Source organism: Nilaparvata lugens, chromosome 1 (assembly GCF_014356525.2).
Source record: "Nilaparvata lugens isolate BPH chromosome 1, ASM1435652v1, whole genome shotgun sequence".
NCBI lineage: Eukaryota > Metazoa > Arthropoda > Insecta > Hemiptera > Delphacidae > Nilaparvata > Nilaparvata lugens.
In genome coordinates, this window is record NC_052504.1 from 63,546,675 (window position 1) to 63,567,391 (window position 20,717).

General features: G+C 33.7%; 1 protein-coding gene and 1 long non-coding RNA gene across 2 annotated transcripts in view; one reads left to right on the forward strand and one right to left on the reverse strand.

Moving 5' to 3' along the window:
- The window catches only part of LOC111053183, a 341,346-nt gene that overhangs the window by 269,583 nt on the left and 51,046 nt on the right, over positions 1–20,717 (forward strand). The window lies entirely within an intron of this gene.
- LOC120353883 lies at positions 10,095–20,371 on the reverse strand. The gene is made up of 2 exons (XR_005572670.1): positions 20,234–20,371; positions 10,095–10,378 (listed from the first exon to the last, which is right to left on the reverse strand). It is a non-coding gene; the product is annotated as an uncharacterized LOC120353883 (long non-coding RNA).

Below are 20,717 nucleotides of genomic sequence, written 5' to 3' on the forward strand. Positions count from 1 at the left end.
AATTGTCGAAAAGTGCGAAATTGCAATACGCGAGTGCGCGTTCGAGCGTCCCGGTTAGGCCGGCCGGTCTATGTTCGCGACACAATCGTTTTGCTGAATAATGAATAAACATTTTAAATTCAACATAAATGTCGTACGTCAGACCGTCGAAATTTTTGATTCCCGAGTTTGAAGAAGAGGCAACGAAGAAGAAGAAGTCAAGAGAATGAAGAAAAAATGGAAACCGGTAGTGTAAACGCAGGTATCCCTACTAAGAAGTCAACGCCGGAAAATGTCATTGACCCAAATAATTTAAGTACAGCGACTGAACAAATATTGTATAATAGTTGGAAGGAAGCTGGAAATAAATGTGTAATGATGCAAATCAAGAATGAAGAGCTTGAAACGAAGCTAGAACAACTGATTAAAAGAATCTCTCCTTGAGAAAAATAGAGAGAGTAAGAACCAGCATCAGTCATTTACTGTAGGAGGAAATTTGAAAACTGATAAACTAACCGCCGAAAAGGGAGAAAACAAGATGCTACATTTCTCTACGGATGGAGAAGAGTTAGCGAAGGAGACTGAATGGATTCGAGTGAAATCATGAAATTAAAAAAAAGGAAGATGGATACCTCGCTTTCGCCCCCCCCCCCCAGCTATCAACAAGCAGTGCAGCAACTGAAAGCCAGCACACCAAGGAAAAGAAGAATTAAGTAGTGCCCCCGCCTCCTATCATTGTGAACGATATAAAAAAATGCAATATGTTTTTGAAAACTTTGAACAGTGTCTCTCCAGATGACAAGTTCAGAATAAAGCTAGTCAGTGATGAAACATTGAAAATCAACGTTCTAGATGTAGATACTTATAGAAACGTGACGAAAAAATTGGTTGATACTGGCTATAAATGGCATTCATACGAAAATATACAGTCTCGACCCATTAGAGTGATGGTAAAGAAACTACATCATTCATGTAGTCCAGATACCATACTTGATGATTTGAAGAGTCAAGGATATAAAGTCCTGGAAGTGGTAAATAAACTCAAATGGAAGACTAAGGAACCATTGGACATGTCCTGTATCCTTTAGCTGCCAGGAAGATATTATCAAAAAATATTTGAATTGAAAACAGTTCTTGGATGTAAGGTGGAAATTTGAAATATAAGGAAGACAAAGCTGATAGCCCAATGCAAGCGTTGCCAGGCTTACGGTCACACCCAACGTTACTGTAACATGGAACCAAGATGCGTGAAATGTGGATCAAAGTATCTAAGTAGGAACTGCCAAAAATCCAATGATGCCCTACCAAAATGTGTCCATTGCGGAGAAGCTCACCCTGCAAATTACAGAGGGTGTACTGTAGCTATTGAACTGCAGAAAATCAGGAATGCGGCTCAAAAAAGGAAGACAAACCCCAAGAGCACAATCAGTCAAAATCCAACTACAAAGCTTGGAGATAAAAATACTAAGCAGGTAGAAATTCGTGTGCCTAATCTGAGTAGAAGAACATTTGCACAGACTGTTGTAGGAAACAAAGGCTCTAATTCGAATAGCTGTCAGTTCGATAATATGGAGGGAGACAATCAGGTGCTGGAGCTCATTTTACATAAGTTAGACAAGCAAGAAAAAGTATCTTCTATCTTCAAAGCCGTTTTGAGAAGTTAGATAAAAATTGTTCTTCTGAATTGTAATGCTGAATACACTTAGAATAGTTGAATGGGATGCTAATGGACTCCATAATCGGCACCAAGAATTAGAAGCAGTTTTAATTTAGAAAAGATAGATATTTGTTTAGTTTCAGGAACTTACTCATTTCACTGAACAATCTTACATTAGAATCAAAGGATATAAGACTTATCATGCTATACATCCCTGTTATTCGGCGCGAGGTGGAAGTGCTGTTATCATCAAGGATAGTATTCAACATCATGAAGAAATTAAATATGAGTCAGAAGAGTGCAGTTAACTAGTGTAGCTGTTCAAACAAGAACTTATAAGTTAGTAATGTTTTGGCTGCTATCTACTGCCCACACAGACATTCCATACGAAAAGGAGAATATTATAGCTTTATTTGAGATGTTGGGTACAAAATTCATTCTTGGAGGTGATTTTAATGCAAACAATTTTTTGGGGTTACGTTTAACAACCACGAAAGGCAGAGAGCTCTATAAGGCTATTATGGCGTACAGTTGTGAGGCCATTTCTACCGGAAAACCAATGTACTGGCCCTCAGATATGCGAAAAATTCCAGACCTAATAGATTTCTTCTTAATTAAAAATGTCAGTTTCAACTACTTGAGTATTGAGGAAAGTTTTGACCTTGATTCTGACCATTCTCCAATCCTTCTACAGCTGAGTGAAACTATAATATAAAAACCAAATGAACGGCCAGGGCTTGTTAATACCCGTACAGACTGGGAAAGATTTCAACAGATGCTGGAAGAAAAAATAATCCTTGATGTACCATTGAGAAGCATGGAACAGCTTGATGGAGAACTGGGAAAATTTGTCATTGACGTGCAACAGGCAGCCTGGTGGAACACTCCACAACTAAGAAGAAGAACTGTTGGAAATAGCTACCCAACAGAAGTGAGGGAAATGATAGCTGAAAAAGGAGAGCTAGGAAAAAATAGCAACAAACAAGAACTTCACAATTTCACATGTAAATGAATTCTCAGGAATCGTAGTTACAATGTTATCAATACATGTCCCTCCATTTACTGCACTGTGCCTAGTTATACTATTGAAACCCACCCTGAGACCAAATGAAACTAGAAGCTCTTTTAACCCTTTAATATTATTATCATCACTTATGAAATCATAATTGAAGTCTGCACATAAAATAAGTCTGTCAGTGTATTTGAAGGCATTTTCCAATACCCCACTTAGTCTTTCCAAGAATATTCCTAAATTATTGTTGTCAGTGTTTGATCTGTACAGGGATAGGACTATAATATTTGTTTCCAATAACTGCACAGCTGTCACTTCCAATACCATATCTACTGATAACTTGTTTATACTATCAATTTTGTTATCTGAGGAGAATCTACAATCAATAAATTATCCACTATATCTACATAATCTAAACATGGATCTCTATGTTTTTTGTTGCCTCTAAACAAGATCGAGGTCTTGTAATGACTGGTATTTCCATGCTTGGAGATGGAGGCCCAGCCACAACCAAACAAGAGTCACTATCGAAAGATTCAACCGCAGGAAGGACAATAGAAGGAGGATTGCCATCTGAGACAGGAGAAACAGTCCGCTCTCTTCCACCACGCACAATTATCATTTAGTCAGCTGGATCTAATTGCATGCTATTCTTTTAATTTTCCCATTCATTTAAAATAGCTGATACTAAAGTTGAGTTATCACACAGACTGACAGACTTTATGCGCCGAGACAAGATTTCAGCTGGATAATACACAACATATTTGATTTATAAGTTTCGCTTCCGTTAAGGTCTGTGTGCCTGTCTATTGTCTGTCTGTACGACGTTGACAGATTTGCTATGGAAAATGTTTTGTTCAAAGTGTAAATTTGTGAGTAGAAGCTACAATAACACTTCACTTATCTGAATAAGCTTAATTGGAGTTGAAAATTCTCTGCAAAAAAATATTCCAATGGGACTGGATTTCGCAATTCATCATTAATAAGACTCCACAAATGCACTAGATCATCAGTATGTTTGATTGAAGTTTTATCGTTACATACGCTTTGAATCGCAAAATGAATAAATTTGGATTGTTTGATCAAAATTAAAATATGAATATAACCATTGTCGGTAAACTCATAATATTCATGCAAAATTTCAAGTCAATCAGTTTAGTAATTCAAAATTATTTATTCATGTATTTTCGATATATATAGCATTTTTCCAATAGTCATATAGGAATATAACTACAAAAGTCTGGAATATTTCCTCATGAGAATCACATCGCAGCGTCTCAGACAATAATTTGTTTCGTGATTGACATGTGATTATCCCATAGCACCATATAGATGGACTGGAGTGAGATTTTTCGGATGCTGCGTCTCTAATAAAGATGGATTAAAGATGGATTTTCAAATCAGAGCGCTGATCCAGTCGGATTGGAAAAAGGGTTTTTGTGCTAGACTCTTACGGCCACCGTATATTGTCAGCCAGGAGGATTACAGTTAGGCCTGGGTCCCATAAGCGTAGTGCATCCCGTGAATTGAACTTCCATGCCAATTCCCCTGTATCCACTGGATATTTCGTCACAAAATGTATATCTCTCGCTCAAAACTGAATCCTATATGTATCATACACTATTAAGCCTAGCTACGTGGTCACTTTCTCTTATCACTGTTCAACTCATTCCAATTCTTCTCCTCTGTATTTCTCCATCCATCCATGAATGTGCTGTATTCTGCAAATGATTTTAACTGTATTGATGGAAAAGTGATATCAATTGTGAATATTCTTTTCATTGAACAACGTGGACTATTCAATATAATAATAAATATGTATTATCAAAATAATAACGTTAGATAATACTGTTATCACGTGAGTTATATCATGATTATATCGATCGTTATAATATTTTTTAAGGAGTGTGGAATAGCAAATAATGTTCTACTCCACTCGATATGAATTCATAAGGCTATCGGACTATAATGGACGAAAATAGATTACATTCAAGAACAATTTAAGTATCAGTATTTATATGAGTTTACTTTAATTGAACATTTTGGTAATTGTATTTCGTATCAAATGCAAAAAAAATTCATTCCAATTGATATTTAAGAAAGAGGCAATTTGTATTGAGAGGAAGAGTGAGAAACAAATCGTTGACTCAACAATTGAATTTCTTTAACAATTGATGGTATACCATACGTTGAACGGAGTTTTAGAAGATGGTTGCGCAATCCAATCGGTAGCTTGTTCATATAAATAAAAGTGAGAAATCGAACTACAATTTATTCAAAAAATTATGAATATGCCGCGTGCACTGTTCTCATATACTTCATGAGTTTTATGATGGGATGCGACATTGATCTTCAGTAGAACTGGTGATCATGATCACATGATTGAATTCTATTAGCCTACTTTTGTATCTAGCCTCATAATAACTTAGCGTGACACTTCTTTTATGCTCACTCAATTGTCGACCTTCCTTCTAAAGAAGAGTGTGTCATTCGAAAATTTGATCAGAAATTGGATCATAAAAAATAGGAGATTTAATGACTAGTTTGGGATAACTTTATTGGTTACCTGTTTGGAGAATATCACATCAATTCGTTGAATTTTTCAATCCATCACTATTCCTAAGGGATGATTTAAATATAGGTTTAAAGTTAATATTTGTATTGGGATTGAAGAATATTTTCACAAGTTCATAGCATTAAATAGAATTCCTTTTTCCAATTGGATCTTTTGCATAGAGCTAGGAGCTAGAGCTTCATCACATAGTAAGCTTGATAGAAGCTTATATAAGCTAATAAATATTAAGTTTAGCATTCTAGAAACGTAACTCCCACTTTATGCACTATCCGTTCAAAAAACACCGTCACAAATCCTCAACGGTTGAACAAATGTTGTCGTTTGTTGATAAACGCATTATGTTCTATTGCTTCTCACCTTATTCTTCAATATCGGTGACAGGTGTCGTTTCAACCGAGTGAAATTCATGCAAAGTTATTAATGAAACTTCAACAGAAATTACAGCAGTAGCATCCCACGACTCGGAAACATAGCTTTCGACAAAACTAATTTAACATGTTTTGTCACCGAAGAGAGAGTTTTAACACGAACTTCGGCAAAGCTAATTAATGTAATGGAGGTGATACGCAAAGCGTGTTAGAGTCCCCCGCGCACCACGAATCTTCCGCTCAACTGGGTCTAGGCTATCTATCGCCACCGCCTCAGACTCAATGTATTTCGACGAGGGCGGCTCTTACAAGTCAACTCTACAACGCAGACCCTGTTCCAACACGTTCTGATTTATTAGAGCACTTTCAATAGTATTGTAGTGGCTCCCTCACCAATAAAAGTCTTCATGCATTATTTGATTGTGTTTCACAGGGACCTGCACTCGCTCATTTCAACTGCCTGCATGGTCATTCTCCAGTCCGTCATTTGTTTGATGAATTTCGACTAGTCTCCTTGTTGACGTTTCCGCCACTGCATCAATGCATCACGTGGATAACACAACACTCGTTCACACTGCTTTTTGTCGAATTCCAATCACATTCGTTCCCATTCCCATGAGTTCTGAATTATTTGCTTCAACAGGCTGAAATCACAAGTAGGTCATTTTTACTTTCCTTGCCCTATTACCATAGGACGTGTGTGTTTGTGTGTTTGTGTGTGTGTGTGTGGTGTGTGTGTGTGGTGTGTGTGTGTGTGTGGTGTGTGTGTGTGTGTTGTGTGTGGTGTGTGTGTGTGTGTGTGTGTGTGTGTGTGGTGTGTGTGTGTGTGTGTGTGTGTATATATATGTGTGTGTGTGTCCAATTAACGGATAACTTGAAATTTGGAACTTGAGGTCCTTACAATATAAGGTCCTTGTAATATAAAGGATCTGACACGAGCAAATTCGATGAAATGCTATTCAAGATGTCCGTTAAAATGGCAAAATTGTTGTCAAATACAGGTTTTTTCACGATTTTCTCTAATACGGCTCCAACGATTTTGATCAAATTTATACCTTAAATAGTCATTGATAAGCTAAATCAACTGTCACAAGTTCCATATTATCTGTAAAAATTTCAGGAGCTCTGCCCCATCTATTCAAAGTTTGATTTTAGATTCCCAATTATCAGGCTTCAGATACAATTAAAACAAAGATACAAATTACTTATTTATTTTCTATCGATGTTTTGCTCCAGTGGAGAAAATTGAGAATGTTGGTTTCACATCTTTTACAAGCTTTAAAGGTACCGTAATATGAATTTGATAAGTCCAGTATTGAATTAATCGATGTTGTTTTTCATTGTATCGCTTTGTATCAATGTTACATGCACTGTTTGCAGTTCATCACTATCCTCTCAAGAATTTGTTTGTTAGAAATTTCATGATCTGAAAATTCAAATTTTAATGCTATTTGGATGACGTCCACATTCCAATGGTTTTTTACAATAATTTTAACATTGAAGAGTTAAGCAATTTAATCCAATTGGAAGTCAAAGGAAATCACAGTGCAATTTGCACAGTGGAAAGTCACTTTGGAATTCAGATGCTCAATTCAATTCGGATTGATACTATCATTTTTAATCTGAGTTGATCAGAATTATGCATTGTATATAATGTTCGTATTTCAGTTTGACTAATCTCTTATCACAGTGTCTCGCTTCCATTCAAAAACATGATAATCCAAAATAAGTTGATTACCTTATGGATGTAGTTTATATTACAATACAAACAATTTTCATCAAATTAATATTATGATGATCATTGGAGTTCCCACCTGTGATATAGAAAAAGTCATTTTGAGAGCATTTAATTCTTACCTATAAAAAGTGGCATTATTACTAAAAATTTTGTTATTTGTAATATCTATTATAGGTACTGTACATTCATTTTTGTGATTATGGACATAAACTACTTCATTCTAAATCACAATAAGGATAAATAGGGAAATTGTGAAATGGGGATGATCCATTGTTGAATTTACATAGCATCAATTTGAATACTCTGATAATAATGATTGTGAACGGAACTGCAATTCTGGCTTGGTATTGCCTCTTCATGTTCAGTGAGAATAGAAAGCTCCAGAATAATTTGTTCTCACTGTATGTGATAATATTTGTTGACATTTGTTAATATTTGAACCGAATGAGCAGCAAATAATCTACTTGAGGCTTCAAAATTTTCAACTTATCAGGAGTACAGCGTTATCACAGGTAGGCCTAATCTTTTATTTTCTTTGTTCACATGATCTGATGATATTCATTTCAATATCAAGTGTTCAAATTATAAAGAGTAATCAAACAAGGAAAAACACAAAATTCTATGAAAAGAAATGTTGAATCTTTATTATTTGATACCTCTTACTCGTATTGAGAAGGCACACTTCAAATTAATATAACAAGCTCTGTGAGCAGATCCTGATTTTTATCATCAGCGTGGTAAAATTAAGAAAATAATAATTTTTTTAGAGTATGAAAAGTGAAAATCTAGATTCAGCGCGTGTCAAAACAATAGACAAAATTAATTGTTTTGAGCCCCATAGTGTAAATGAGATGCAATGTAGAAAGCAGTACTATTCTGTTTACTATGGTGAAAGGAGTCAGCAGCGTCAGTTGTTTCCCCTTTCACAGCGTCAAATCGAATCGAAAATACTTAACAATATACATTAATGGATTCGCAGTGAATGTAGCCACATTAATTTTTTGTCTAACTTCTCTTTAAAATTACTTGCTTCGAAGTTAATCGGAGAAAACAAAAAAATCAAATCGAAAAACCCCTAGATTTTTACATATATTTTATTTTATCAAGGAAACTGTTTGTTTTATCGAGAAAACGAATATTACTAATATTGTAGTCCATAATGACATAATGTAAATCGAATGACATATTATGATAGATTTTTTTTATTAATGGTACAGAGATAATTGATTTCCTGTTTGCTGTTTACTATGGCGAAGAGAGTCAGCGGCGCCGTACTGCGTCTGCTGTTTCCCCTTCCACGGCGTCAAATCGAATCGCAAATAAATAAAAATATACATCAATGGATTTGCGATGAAAGTGGCTACATTAATTATTCCACTCATTTTTTTCAAGATTACTTTCTTCGAAGTTAATCGAAGAAAACAAAAGAATCAAATCGCAAACCCCCTAAATTTTTACATATTATTTATTATTTTATCAAGAAAACTGTCCGTTTTATTGAAGAAATGAATATAACTTATATTGTAGTCCATAATGTGAGAAATCAAATTACATTTAACAGAACTCTTCCCGATTAATGGTTATCGAGGTAATTGATTTCCCTCAATTACCTGCATTTTTCAACTTAGTTGGTCGGGGGGGGGGGGGAATTCCAAAGATCACCAAGTGGATTTCTTGGGACTTTTGGGAGAATGATCCCCTGGGAGGGTTCTATCGATGGTAAGAGATTCAGCTTTTATCTAATTTTCGGATCGAAAAACCCTTTATTGACTGGGCTACTATTCAGAACTATTGTACCCCGTTTTTCTCCATATGAGTGGCGAAAGAACTAGGAATGAAGAGCATTAAATCTATAAGTTTGATTGAGTTCATGTTGAGTCACTTTAAAGTCTGGAATCTAACTGGTGTAAAACTATAGAAGAATCAACTTGAATCCACTGGTTGATAAAAAGTTCATCAAGGTTCATCAAGTTGAGGTTGGAAATTCAAAAAGCCTTATTTTTTTTCCGTGAAGTTCATTCTCAAATGCATACTGAAAAAGGTGCTGTAACAAAATTCATCGTTGTATTAGTCAACCAGTATACAAAAACTCTAAAAGGTAGAACAATGCTGATTTAGCGATCTTCCACGCCAGTTATTTTGTCTAGAATATATCATGTAATATCATATATCAGTGGTATTTGCTGAATCATGTTTATAATTGTTTCCCCACAGACGTTTGTTGAAAAAATAAAAGATATGGTTGTATTATATTGTGTTGCCTTCCGGGTGAAATATCGCTCTGCTAAATCATCCAGCAAGTTGACAAAAAAACGGATGAGTCCACATTTATTTCAGAAATGAGAGAGAATAATTTGCTGGAGGCAACAAGCTATGCATTAGGACAGGATTAGGCTGAACCGCTTTTACCACATGCAGAAGCAAAAACCTCAACCACGAATTTGAACGGACACACTGGCAACAATAACTCCTAATAAGAGGATCAATAAGCTTACCACCAAACTTCTGCGTACATTTGCCCAGAATTATACACAGAAAAGCGTTAGGAGCTGAATAATCTGAACTCTATTCTCAATTTCATAAATAATCATACTGTTCACGGGAAGCTGCAGATAATTCTACATTCCAACATAAGTGAAATACGTGTTTAATGGAATCTCCAATCCATCATTTTTCTATTCTCGCTACCGTGGTGTGTGAACCTATTTTTTATTATAATGGAGAACTATACAGGACAAATACGTGAGAAATTAATTTAAACACGCTTTAAATGTGAAATAATAATCATACTGTATTATAATATTATTTTAAACAACATAATTTCTCAAATTCCTCATTCTGATAAATCTTGATATTATCTTGCTCCTAGATTTGAATTTTTTTAGAAAGTTCGTGGAATGAACTCAGCCATGGTTTGGACGATTGTTCCACTGGAATTTTCAAGCTGCGATACAATGACAGGGTGTCTACCGTTCGATTTACAATAATCCTTATTTATCACAATCGCATAAATAAGGCCATCAGCTGCAATTGGTGTACCAACATTCATCTGCAAAAAGAGACTACAAATTATTACTTTCCTAGAAAAAATAGTTATACGAGTATACTGTATACTCGTTAATATACTTCTTAATATAAAGAATATATTATTCATTTATATGTGAAAATGTGAAATATTAAAAGCAATGCTATTCATTAAATATGATGAATGAGAGGATAATCATCAATGTTTCGTATTCATAACAATAATTCAAAAGTTAACCAGTCGGATGGTTTTTAAAACTACTATTGTTATCAAATTCCATGTTTTTGTAATCTAATATATCGCTTCCAATCTCGTAAACATCGAATTTTTAAACGTCCCATCAATACAGATCCAATTGGAGGGAAAAAAATAGATTATTCAATGAATAATTTGAAAAATTGTGGTTGTTCACAATGAAAGATGATACAAGTATTTATTCTATTGTGGATGATGCCTACATAAGCGTGTTGCTTTTTTAAATGTTTGAATGTTTGAATGTTTAAATGTTTAAATGTTTAAATGTTTAAATGTTTAAATGTTTAAATGTTAAATGTTTTAAATGTTTAAATGTTTAAATGTTTAAATGTTTAAATGTTTAAATGTTTAAATGTTTAAATGTTTAAATGTTTAAATGTTTAAATGTTTAAATGTTTAAATGTTAAATGTTTAAATGTTTAAATGTTTAAATGTTTAAATGTTTAAATGTTAATGTTTAAATGTTAAATGTTTTAAATGTTTAAATGTTTAAATGTTTAAATGTTTAAATGTTTAAATGTTTAAATGTTAAATGTTTTAAATGTTTAAATGTTTAAATGTTTAATGTTTAAATGTTTAATGTTTAAATGTTTAAATGTTTAAATGTTTAAATGTTTAAATGTTTAAATGTTGAATGTTTAAATGTTAAATGTTTAAATGTTTAATGTTTAAATGTTTAAATGTTTAATGTTTAAATGTTTAAATGTTTAAATGTTTAAATGTTTAAATGTTTAAATGTTTAAATGTTTGAATGTTTAAATGTTTAAATGTTTAAATGTTTAAATGTTTAAATGTTTAAATGTTTAATGTTTAATGTTTAAATGTTAATGTTTAAATGTTTGAATGTTTAAATGTTTAAATGTTTAAATGTTTAATGTTTAAATGTTTAAATGTTGAATGTTTAAATGTTTAAATGTTTAATGTTTAAATGTTTAAATGTTTGAATGTTTGAATAATTTAGAGGAATGACATAATGACGATTGGCGGCAACATATTTGCAACTACGATAAGACTACTGTATATGTGTATATATAATTGTTTTCAGAGTGATTTTTCCTTCGTGTAAATTGTGAAATTCGATGAATTTTTTAAAAGTCGTCAAAATAGCTGTTCTACAGATGAAATATCTTACAGCTGTTCTACAGATGAAATATCTTGACTATGACTGTGTTCTTTTTATGAACTGCTCTACCCACCTACCTCATGCACGAGAAGGAGGTTACAAAGTCCATTTCTCAAGGATGTGGTGGACCCCCATTAGTTTCCCAGGAAAAAGACTCATTCCAGTAGAGCTGGTAAATAACTATACAGGGTATGAATTTGAAGGAAATCGTTAGAGCCGTTTTCGAGAAAACCTTAAAAAACATGGTTTTTTATTTATTATCAGTCATTTTTCTCAAGAATATTACGGAGCTCCTGGAATTTTCCCAGAAATGAGACTCATGCCAGTTGATAGGGCTTATAAATAGCTATCCATGGTATTAATTGAAGAAAATCGTTAGTGCCGTTTTCGAGAAAAACGTAAAAAACATGGCTTCTTAGTAATTATACGCCATTCTTTCCGCCATCTTGAATTGAATTTTATTGAATTTCTTATTGTCAGATCCTCATGGTATAAGGACCTTAAGTTTTAAATTTCAAGTCAAACGTATAGAAAACTTGAAATTAGGGTATTTTAATTTTTTTTTGGAAAGCAATACTTTTTTTACCTATGGAAATAGGGCAAGGAAAGTGAAAATCAGACTATAGAATAATTCATCATAAATCAGCTGACAAGTGATTAGACAGAATGTGTGGAGAAGCCAGTCTATTGCTGTATTTCCATAAAGTCTATAGTTTCTATTAGGTACTTGTGGATGAGAATACTGCGTGAGGTCTACTGTTCACAGAACTACTAGTCTAATGAAATATGACCAAATAAATTGAGGTTTTCTAAAACACTCAATATATTGATGAAACTATTCCAACTTTTTTTCTTATATCAATTCAATGAACCTTTTCCATCAATACTATTACATTCAATAAGTGCATTTTCACCAAGTGTTTTAAATTCAAGTTTCATTTCATTATACAGGTTGTCCACCAAGGTTGTAACAACCGTTGACCATATATTTTACTTGACATTTCTGTCGAAAAATGTACATTAAACTTTTTTCCTATCAACCTTAGTATTTCTGGATATATAGATTTTTCGATATTTTCACATTATACTCAGATTCCGGTCATTAAATACTCAATAACTCGAAAACTACTGGTCGAATTTCAGTTACAAGGGTATTGTTGGGAAGAGAAAAACATTTCGAACAAGATTAATGCAATTTTATTTGTTGTGAGATATCTTGCAGTTTTTTATTAGAGCTCAAACTTGAAAAAATGTTATTCTGCAAATTCAAAGTGAAATTTCAAATCGTTTTTCTTGGTTTTTTTCCAGGTAATTATAGTGGTTTTAATGATTCAAAAACTTCTCCATTTCTTAAGCTTTCGAATGTGTATTAATTCGAAATGGTGAGTTCCATGATAAAGTGTTCAAAACTGCTAATATCTGGAATGAACACCTTCAAATGAGGAAATTCACAAACAGCATGCATCAAGTGGTGATGCTAGGGTGAAATCACCTGATTTCTTTCTGACAATATTCACAAGTTTCAATCAACTTTTTAATATTCTACAATGATTATGACTTTTTCAATAACTTTCATTATTTCCTGTACCATAAATCCTGAATAAAATAACAAGAAGTGTATGTTTCAGCCTATTTTCAGTATAATTTTCAGTGTGCTTTCCAGTTAATTGGCATGATATGTATCAACTTTGGCTAGTAGAGAAGTGTTCGTGTTCATTATCATGAAATTCACCTTGATTGAGTACTTGAACATGTTATTGGTGTATGGAGAGTGTGAATGCAATTCAAGAGAGGCAGAGAAAGTATGCAGGAGACGTTTTCCTGACCAAAAACACGCATCTCATAGCACGTTTTCAAGATTGACAGATGTCAAGATGGTAAGGGTCTAGGATCAGTTTAAAGGTACAAGAAGCCAGTCTATTGCTGTATTTCCATAAAGTCTATAGTTTCTATTAGGTACTTGTGGATGAGAATACTGCGTGAGGTCTACTGTTCACAGAACTACTAGTCTAATGAAATATGACCAAATAAATTGAGGTTTTCTAAAACACTCAATATATTGATGAAACTATTCCAACTTTTTTTCTTATATCAATTCAATGAACCTTTTCCATCAATACTATTACATTCAATAAGTGCATTTTCACCAAGTGTTTTAAAATTCAAGTTTCATTTCATTATACAGGTTGTCCCACCAAGGTTGTAACAACCGTTGACCATATATTTTACTTGACATTTCTGTCGAAAAATGTACATTAAACTTTTTTCCTATCAACCTTAGTATTTCTGGATATATAGATTTTTCGATATTTTCACATTATACTCAGATTCCGGTCATTAAATACTCAATAACTCGAAAACTACTGGTCGAATTTCAGTTACAAGGGTATTGTTGGGAAGAGAAAAACATTTCGAACAAGATTAATGCAATTTTATTGTTGTGAGATATCTTGCAGTTTTTTATTAGAGCTCAAACTTGAAAAAATGTTATTCTGCAAATTCAAAGTGAAATTTCAAATCGTTTTTCTTGGTTTTTTTCCAGGTAATTATAGTGGTTTTAATGATTCAAAAACTTCTCCATTTCTTAAGCTTTCGAATGTGTATTAATTCGAAATCGTTAGTGCCGTTTTCGAGAAAAACGTAAAAAACATGGCTTCTTAGTAATTATACGCCATTCTTTCCGCCATCTTGAATTGAATTTTATTGAATTTCTTATTGCCAGATCCTCATGGTATAAGGACCTTAAGTTTTAAATTTCAAGTCAAACGTATAGAAAACTTGAAATTAGGGTATTTTAATTTTTTTTTTGGAAAGCAATACTTTTTTTACCTATGGAAATAGGGCAAGGAAAGTGAAAATCAGACTATAGAATAATTCATCATAAATCAGCTGACAAGTGATTAGACAGAATGTGTGGAGAAGCCAGTCTATTGCTGTATTTCCATAAAGTCTATAGTTCTATTAGGTACTTGTGGATGAGAATACTGCGTGAGGTCTACTGTTCACAGAACTACTAGTCTAATGAAATATGACCAAATAAATTGAGGTTTTCTAAAACACTCAATATATTGATGAAACTATTCCAACTTTTTTTCTTATATCAATTCAATGAACCTTTTCCATCAATACTATTACATTCAATAAGTGCATTTTCACCAAGTGTTTTAAAATTCAAGTTTCATTTCATTATACAGGTTGTCCCACCAAGGTTGTAACAACCGTTGACCATATATTTTACTTGACATTTCTGTCGAAAAATGTACATTAAACTTTTTTCCTATCAACCTTAGTATTTCTGGATATATAGATTTTTCGATATTTTCACATTATACTCAGATTCCGGTCATTAAATACTCAATAACTCGAAAACTACTGGTCGAATTTCAGTTACAAGGGTATTGTTGGGAAGAGAAAAACATTTCGAACAAGATTAATGCAATTTTATTTGTTGTGAGATATCTTGCAGTTTTTTATTGGAGCTCAAACTTGAAAAAATGTTATTCTGCAAATTCAAAGTGAAATTTCAAATCGTTTTTCTTGGTTTTTTTCCAGGTAATTATAGTGGTTTTAATGATTCAAAAACTTCTCCATTTCATAAGCTTTCGAATGTGTATTAATTCGAAATGGTGAGTTCCATGATAAAGTGTTCAAAACTGCTAATATCTGGAATGAACACCTTCAAAATGAGGAAATTCACAAACAGCATGCATCAAGTGGTGATGCTAGGGTGAAATCACCTGATTTCTTTCTGACAATATTCACAAGTTTCAATCAACTTTTTAATATTCTACAATGATTATGACTTTTTCAATAACTTTCATTATTTCCTGTACCATAAATCCTGAATAAAATAACAAGAAGTGTATGTTTCAGCCTATTTTCAGTATAATTTTCAGTGTGCTTTCCAGTTAATTGGCATGATATGTATCAACTTTGGCTAGTAGAGAAGTGTTCGTGTTCATTATCATGAAATTCACCTTGATTGAGTACTTGAACATGTTATTGGTGTATGGAGAGTGTGAATGCAATTCAAGAGAGGCAGAGAAAGTATGCAGGAGACGTTTTCCTGACCAAAAACACGCATCTCATAGCACGTTTTCAAGATTGACAGATGTCAAGATGGTAAGGGTCTAGGATCAGTTTAAAGGTACAAGAGGCCGGTCTCAATTTCTGAAGCTTTAGAGAATCTTATTCTGAAGTATTTCGAGCAGAATACTGGATCAAGCATCCGGTGGGCAGCTGGGATGTTGGATGTTTCAAGAATGATATTTCAAAGAATATTGAAGAACAATAAATTTCGACCATTTCATGATACCCCACTTCAAGAGTTGAATGAACCTGATACTGTCTCAAGAATGCAGTTTTGCTGTTGAATATTAGCACAAGATTGTATTTCAAACATTTTATGGACAGATCACAGATAAAAGTACGTTCACAAGAACTGGTGCTGTAAATTTCCACAATAACGTTTCCAAATACTGTAACGTTATTTTGTGAATAACGGTTTGCCTGGCTTGGCTGCAGTCGGTAAAGCATGAGTAGAAAATTATATGACTGGTTGTGGTTCTTAGAATACAACTTAGACAAAATTCTTATAGGCTCGCTCAGGAGCTCCCGCAATTCACTGCTCTTGTACAATTTATATAAATCTCTGGAACGTATTATTTCCAAAGATTTGATTATCAATGCTGAATATCGCTGACTAAACCAACTTATTTGGTGAAGAATGAAGTTGGATGGTAATTCTCTGAAAATTTCAATACTGATAACTTGATAAATAAATATGAGATTGGTTATGCATGGGAGTGGAGAATCAAATAAAGGATACACCATAAACATTTGATACATATATTGTACAAGAAAATATCAACGAACAAATAAATGTAGAAATATATAGAGCAACAAGCAAAAATAATAAAAATAAGAACAAATATATATAAAAAAAAATATCACAGATTAGCTCACTAGTTCTTTAGCACGAAACGTTACCATGTGCTTTCAATTCATTAATCTTATGCATTTATTCTATGCAGCTCAGATATCAACTTGCTGCTGCTTGTTGATTTAAAAATCTCCCATATATCTCCTTTCCAAAAATCATAAAAATAGTCAATTGATAAATCATAAATCTCAAATATAATGATATGTATAGATCTCAGTATATTTCTCAATATATCTCTCAGGGCTTAAGGTTCGGCCTCTGGTGGAAATAGATAAAGAATTACCCAATGAACAAGAGCTACATTTATATTTTAGAATTGCTGATAAAATTAATGATTGAGTGAGCATTTATTAATTATATGAATTGAATATTCCTTTAATCTGTGCTCTTGGATACATAAATTTGATACAACTCTAATCCAATAAAAATAGTTTTTGTACCTTTTAAGACTTGCGCAAGTTTTATGATAATTTTTAATATTATAATCTTTCCGACGAGCTAGCTTTTTAATTGTTTCATTCGAAGCACTGAGGGCGCCCTAACTTTATATATTCGATAATTATTACACGTGCTGGATTTACAAGATGTTGGTGGCGATCCAAATTCCCGTCATCTGGATTTTTGGTGGCCAAAGTCGTCTTCTCCAAGGGAAAAATAATATCTAATGACTTACGCTTTGATACAGGCATCACTAAGTCTTATAAAAAATCAATTAATGAATTATATCTTAGTCTTTCAAACTACAATTTAACAAAGGGACTTGTGCTCTATAAAGTTAGTGTCGTTCCATGGTGGCGTCTGGCAGGCAAGTGGGCAAAGTCCTACCCTATTTTTTACAATCCATTCCGACTTACAAATTGCATACATTCAAATATTCACTACTACGCCATTAAAAGCTCAAATAGTCCGTGCCAATCTGCTAATTATTACCTATATCCTAGGTATATATTTTATAATTACTCGGACAACTACTGATAATAAACTGAGTACTGTAGTGATAATTTATAAAAGTCTTATCATTTATAAAATATTTATAGATAAATTTAATCGGCTCTCTATTGCCGCCCATCGATTACTGTGATTTGATTGTTCATGCAAATTCACAAATGTATCCATTCGCCTATGACTATCCTACTTCCATAATATTCTAATTTTTTTTTCGGTGTATTTGTTCATGCTCATTACAGATAATAAATATTTTCAAATGTTATAAGCTGTTTTTCTCTCCACAACAAGTAGCCATGTGCTTTCCAAATCCTCTAGTTGGATACTATTTGTTTACAACAAATTTTTGCCAAGGTGTCTGGCTAGATTTCACATTATGCGGCTTGATCGATTATTTGGTCGCCGATCAGTAGGTATTATAGCCTAACCTCAAATTTCAATACTCTATATAATATAATAAATAACAAATAAAAATATTTTCTATTCGGCTGTTCTAATTTTAGCCATGGTACCCGTTATTATCTAATCTTTCACTTGTTGCTATCGCATTTGGCGATAATAGAATAGCTGTTTTGCTCCAGACCTATAAAATTCTTTCAATTAGCGATTTTGCTTGCTTATCGAATTTTAATACGTTACAATCTTACAATACATGGACCTTTCATTCTCCCTGCAAGATTAAATGGTGAAGTTTATATGGAATTTCTGAAAGCTCCACGAATTGATGGAAGACGTGTCTCTCAATTTGAGGCAGAATATGTGGCTCCAGTTGGATGGCTACCTCCCTCATTATGCTAGAAACGTCCGTGGGTGGCTTGATAACAATTATGCTGGGCGGTGGATTGGTCGAGGTAGACCCGTAAGTTAGCCACCACGCTCTCCTGATCTTAATCCAATGGACATCTACTTTTGGGGGGGTCTGGAAAGTATAAAGTTTACAGAGAACCTGTAGAGACCAGGAGGAACTGATTCTCAGAATTCGATTGACGTTTAAAGTAATGAAGAGACGACCCAACGAAGTGAGACGGGAAACTCGAAGCTTGATGAACGGCAGCAGAAGTTGCACAGAGAAAAATGAAGGCTATTTTGAATTCCTGTAAGCAGTGAGCATGACATGTAATTCGATTATCATCTGAATGATTGCCATCAGTTTTTTTCTAATTCTGTCATTCATCTACTTTGAATTTTTATTCATTCTATGAATAAATTTTTTTGGATCTTGTAGAAGTGTATGATAAGTATTAGATTCATATAGGATCTAGGCTTTATGCTACAGAAAATAATGCAATAATCAGGTTATCCCACCCTTAGGATCATCACTTGAAGCATGCTGTTTGTAAATTTCCTCATTTTGGAGGTGTTCATTCCAGATATTAGCAGTTTTGAACTCTTTATCATGCAGCTTACCTCCTCGAATTTATACTCATTCGAAAGTTTATTGAATTGAGTAGTTTTTAAATTATTGAAACCACTATAAATAACTGGAGAAAAACCGAGAAAAAACGGTTGAAATTTCACTTTGAATTTGTAGAATAGCTATTTTCCAAGTTTAAGCCCTAATAAAAAACTACAAAATATCTTACAACAAATAAAATTACAATTATCTTGTTTGAAATGTTTTTCTCGTCCCAACAATACCCTTGAAATTGAAATTCGACCAGTGGTTTTCGAGTTATTGAGTATTTAATGACCGGAAGTAGGTATATTGTGAAATTATCGAAGAATCGATATATCTCGAATACTAAGGTCGATAGGAAAAAAGTTTACTGAACATTTTATGTTAGAAATGCCCAATAAAATCCATGGTCAACGGCTGTTACAACCTTGGTGGGACACTCTGTATAGAGTGTAAAAGTATGAATATTCAGCACAGTTACATTTACTATTTCACTTTCCAGATAAAACAAACTACCATATTTTTTTACTCAAAATAGAAAATGGCATAAATATTAGATACCTATAATATTTAGGCGTGAGTGTTGTGCCGCTAAAAAACTATTCAGCATAATAAATGAGAATAACTGTTAGAATAACATGGGAGCACCAATTTTATTGTTGGCATACTTGAGAGCACTGCTCAATCGACACATGAGTTGATGGCTGGTGATGGTTGCGGGGGTGAATCGAATAGTAACTGTTTTGACAGAGAGTTTTTGCGGCGAGCAGCGAATGAATATGACAGGCAGGACAGTTGGACAGTGGCTAACTGCAAACAACACAACGATGATCTGTTGCGTTGTTTGGTAGGCAGTTAGCAGGCCGTGGATAGGCACACCCGCAAAGCACACGGAGTGAGTGAGTGAGTGAGTGCCTTTCCGACGAGTGCCTCCCTGCATTATACATTCGTAACCCCCTCCCTCGCGCCCTTCATCGTGGTGACAGCACCGGCACTCGACTGCCGGCAAACTAATTAGTGTTGCAGTGTGGTGTACTGCCAAAGTGCGTCCCAACTACTCAATGCAGACACCCTTTTGTTTATGTCAGTCGATAAAGCTTTACAGAGACATTCTCGAGTGGACCGCCACTCCCCACCCTCGCAATCAAACATCTTCAGCTCTTTTCCACCACGTAAAGTGTACCCAGTTCCAAAAGTACTCAGTCCCAACAGACTCACCTAAATCTCCCGCCCGCAATCATCATTATTGAGTCTTCAACAATAATATTGACATATTTTCTACTCAACGGTTAGCAGTAGCTCTCAATGGATTGTGCACGGCGTTTCTTTTCTGAATGAACGCCATTCTAGAACAACATTATTGAACAATTATTAAGAACTGCAATACTGAAAGGAAAAATATGTTGAAAGAAGGAATCCTTAGTAGTCTTCCCGATAAACTTAACAGAATAAATCGCACTATTTGATTATCATGGAAGAGAATTCGATAGTTTGGACAAATAATCAACCATTTTTGAAAAATCATGTTCAATTTCCAATGACAATTTATTAGAATTTCAAATGGATTGATGGAATAAATGCTATCATATTCATCTACTCAAACTACTTAATCTATCAAGAATGTATACTGTTTGTTTATTCTACTCTTTTATCCTGTCTGTTTCACTTTTACAATCTATTGAGATCATATCATACCTTCTAG